The following is a 5000-nucleotide window of genomic DNA, read 5'->3' as shown; positions in this document are numbered from 1 at the left end:
CACGTTGTTTTCCTGGAGATTTGCGATGCTCGACATATAAACGACATTCAGAGCATTAATGTAGCATCAAGCAACGATCAGCGTAGTAACGTCGACCAGACCATAGACTGAAGTTGTGTCCCTCTGTGTGTGTTGTTATCCACGCTTCAATCCAGCATGATGTTCATTTAGTACATTATGGTTCATGCTTTAGGGGGCGGGGCTTACTTGCTGATTGACAGGTCTATACCACGCTACCAATGCTAGTTAGCTACTAAGATGACTTGAGCACTTAGCTGTAAAGTTGAACCTTGAATTATGAAGCTAACTTTGTTAGCAATGTCAACACCAGAATCCACATGGATCCAGATCCAGTAAGGGTGTCGCTCCACCCGTTGCTCCTCCACAGTCCAAATATGGTCACTTCCTTTCACTGACAAACAGTCCACCATCCAACAAGTGACAGAACCATGACGACGTTCACGTCTTAGATTGATATCAGAGCTTGTCCGTGCATTTGTTCGTGTTTTTTTGTGCTATTGCTAAAGCTAACTCCCTTCCCTCCTAAATCTTTAAAATAATTAAAATAATGAGTTTTAAAAAAACACGTAAAAATTCATTCTCCCCCCCTTGTAGAAATATTTTCATTATAACCTTGAACGCCTCTGAAAGGTGATCAAATCAAACACACACCTGGAGGACATCCTAATTGTGATTGGTTGAAGAAAAAAAAATCGTGACACGCAGGTTCGTGAAACACGATTGGCTCATCGGAATAAAAGGTGACAAAAAACTGTCGGAATGAAAGGAAAAAAACAGATTCATGCAAATAAAACTTAAAATCATACATGAGAGCTTGTGTGTGTGTGTGTGTGTGTGTGATGCGTTGCTATGGTTGCAAACAGCTGGCTGCCTTTATATTCATGTGAGAAAATTATGAAATGCTTATTATAGATTTTAAATAGCATCATTTTGAATTATAATGTGATTTAAAATGTCATTTAATGTGATTAAAATGACAGCAGGTAGGAAGACGACGACGTAATTAAAGATCAGCTGATTAGCAGACGGAGAAAAGGATTTTTACTAATAAAATAATAATGATCTTGTATTGTAAAACTGCTTTTCTTTAAATTAAATGCCTCTTTTGGCAGATTTGAGCAGGTAAATCTGCACAGACACAACACAAAAACAACAACATTGTTGCCTCGTTTCCATCCAGGTGCTACAGAACGACACTCGTCGGGTTTCTCCGGCCTTTTAATTGGTAATTATTGGCATTCCGGCGCATCACGCGGAGACGCGGGAGGAAAGAAGGCCTTTTCAGCTTTGATACGAGCCGCAGACAATTATCTATTTCTGTGTCAATGACTGCTGCAGCTGACGACTGACGGGTGTTTTATCCCAAGGCCGACACAGAGTTTGCGTTGCTGCTTCCTCGTCCACCTGCACGCCGTGAGCAACGACATCATGTCGTGGTTTTTATATAAAAGCCTTTTTTCTGCCTCCGTGAAGTCTGCATGCAGGTTACGTGTTTGGACTTCAGTTCTGTGTTCTTTGTTGGCTGTGTGTGTGTGTGTGTGTGTGTGTGTGTTCATAATCCAAGGCCATTCAATAGCGCCGCATGGATCCGTCCCATATCCCGGTCGCCATGGTTACCGGGGCCACTTATCACAGAAGGGTCCCGGCAGATCAAACAGGTGTGCATCCTGACGATGTCTCCCTCTCGGCGACCGTTGCTAGGAACCTTTTGTTGCCCGTGACGACGACGCACAGGTGTTTGTGTGGCCACTGGAGAAACCAGCAAGGTGGCCCGCAAACACACCCGGTCCTCAGCGTCCCGGTCCGACCCGGTGTGTGTGTGTGTGTGAGAGAGTGTGTGTGTGTGTGTGTGTGTGTGTGAGAGTGTGTGTGTGTGTGTGTGTGTGTGTGTGTGTGTGTGTGTGTATGTGTGTGTGTGTGTGTGTGTGTGTGTGTGTGTGTGTGATTCGACTCTCCTGAAAGAGGATGTTCTTTGTAGAAAAAAAGATCACTGTTAGACCTACAGCTGGATCTGAGGTCCAGACCAGAACGGGGATTCGAACCCTTAAATGGTTTCTCTAGAACACATACCGGAAAAATAAGAGTATTGATATACTGTCTTTGTGCACAGTAAAGTACTGTATACTATTTCACAGTAGAATACTGTGTATTCAATCAAAAATACCATCAATCAAAGAGGAAATCATAGTAACAACGTACTGTAGAAAAACACAGTCACCTACGATGTACTGTAGAAAAACACAGTAACCTACGATGTACTGTAGAAAAACACAGTCACCTACGATGTACTGTAGAAAAACACAGTGTACTGTAGAAAAACACAGTCACCTACGATGTACTGTAAAACACAGTAACCTACGATGTACTGTAGAAAAACACAGTAACCTACGATGTACTGTAGAAAACGCAGTAGCTTTTCAACGTAATGCCCTAAAGTATTTTTTTAACGTTCTGGCCGTTCGTTTTTGCGATGACGTTTTGGAGAGAAAACCAAGTTCCAGCGTTAAATCTTTAATGCAACTCTGACGTTTGCAGACTAGCAATATCGGTCCCTTTGGAAACGGTGACATCACAGCGTAAACGTAAATCTTATTTTTACGATCAAGACGAGTGCTAGCAGCGCGGACGAATTTCACATCGGGGAAGTTGAAAAATCCAACAATAGAACAAACTTCTGGTTCCCGGTTGGGGGGTGGACTCAGGAGATCCTGAATCCACGTCAAGTCCTCGAGTCTAGCTTTGAGATCTTTGGGGTTCAGGGTTCAGAAAATGAAATGAAAAAGGACTGAACTAAATAAATAAATGAGATCTGCCCTTTCCTCTGAAACCTTTCTCCACTTTCTGACATTAAAACAAATCTCCTTTCTGCACATTTCCCCTCCAGTCCAGTTTCTCTCCATCCCATAATTAATAATACGTTCTTTGTGAATCCGTATTCTCCCCGCGCCGCCGTCCACCTGCAGTCGATCTGATTTCCTTCCGTGTGATTCCGATGTAACAAGGTTGGAGTCCCGCGGCGGCGACAGGTGCACGAGGCGAAGCGGGGGACAGGAAATCGCATTTTTGTAATAAAAGTGTTTTTTTTTTCACCTTTCCCACGTCTTCTAGTTTCGGCTTCAATCCCGATGTAGCACCTTTTGCGTTTCGACCCCCCCTCCCCCGTTTCTCTCCTCCACCTCACACCTCCGTGACACCTCCCCCCTCCCGCTCTCTCCCCCGTCCCTGCTCTGTTCTTTGAACTCGCACTCCCTCCCTCTAACCCAATAACCTCGAGGTTATCTCACCCCCCGTCTCCCCCCCTCGTCTCTGGCTGCGTCTCCCCCCTGCGGCGAGCCCTCCTCTCAGGCCGCCGTGTACAGGATGCTCCCTCAGCGAGAGGTCAACGGCCTGGCTGTTCTCTCGCTGTTCTCCCCCCCCCCCCCCCCCTCCCCTCCAGTGGTTCTTCAGATCACACAGGGTTTCCAACCCGGACGCCGAAGGGTTAAATATTTATTTTACATGTTTTACATTTTGAAAACCTCATTTTAGACGTTTTCAGTCACACGGAGAGGAATTCATAACCGCCCGACGTGGATTTAAAAAAAAAACATGAATCCACGTCAACTGTGAACACTGGTAATCACCATGAGGCGCGGTGGCGGCGGCGGCGGCGGCGGCGGCGTGATGACGGCACGCCCGGAAGCTGCTATTATTTCTCATAATTAAGACGTTATTTTCCACTGAATGACTCTTTGAGTCTCCAGAACAGAATAGATGTTATGTTTGTCGTTTGTGATGTCAGAGATGTGACAGCGATGGAAAATCTGTCTAAAATTAAGATTCTCTATTTATTATATGAGTCATAAATTGTAATTGGCACATTTCCAAGGTGACAGCTGTCATTTTATAAAATCATAAAATCACTACATACTACGTCAGAGACACAACAATTTTATTACATTTACACATGAATGTATTTTATGCAAAATTAAAATAATTAAATAATTAAAAATGCTGAAATGCTTAAAAATAATAATAAAAAGAATAAATTATGAACAGAACTGTCGGGTTATTTATTAAAAACAAAAAAAGGGAAAATGTGTTGCTGATACGTTTCCCTTGTTTTGTTTTTTGTTTTTGAATCCATCGAGTTAATTAATTAGTGAACCAATTTGAGTGGTGTTTCCGGCGGTAACGATGATGGTTATCGTTTGTTATTCTTTACACACACACACACACACACACACACACACACACACACACACACGGACACACACACACACACACACACACACAACTTAATTGCTGAACCTTTTAATTTAACATCCATTTGTTTGAATTTGCTTTCACCAAATTAATCATAATAGAAATTATCTTGTGGAATTGTGAATCCTAACGTACGCCGGCGGCCGGAGGACAGAAATCTGCTCCCCGCCGCACGCCGGATAATGAAAACGTGTCATGTTGGACGGGCGGACGCCGCTCGGCAGAGAATTCCATTTTCTGATTCTGTGACAGACGGGGGGGGGGCACACCTCCCCCTCACATATGCACCAATTACCACAATGAGCAAATGAAAGGTTGTGTCCCATCAGGGCCGCCGTAGGGGGCCGCCAGCAGAACGTGGTGAGGAAAAGTTAGACGTAATTGCTGCTCCACCATCCCCCCCCTCCCCCGCCCTCCACACACACACACACACACACACACACACTCTCACACACTCTCACACACACACACACACCCGACAATCATCTTCTGCCGTCGTTGATAATCTCACGTCTCCACATTCGCTCCTCCGTGTTCATCTTTTTGATTTTTATACGTCTCCTCCATCATGATATTTAGTCCAATCCACAGATCTCCTCCTCCTCCTCCTCCACCTACTCCTCCTCCTGCTGCTTGATTTCCTCCTCCTCCAAATCCTCCATCTCCTCATCTTCCTCCTCATCCTCCACCTTCTCATCCTCCTCCTCCTCCATCTCCTCATCTTCCTCCTCATC

The sequence above is a fragment of the Eutrigla gurnardus genome (genome assembly GCF_963514095.1).
Source record: "Eutrigla gurnardus genome assembly, chromosome: 9".
NCBI lineage: Eukaryota > Metazoa > Chordata > Actinopteri > Perciformes > Triglidae > Eutrigla > Eutrigla gurnardus.
Note: the sequence above shows the minus strand (reverse complement) of the source record.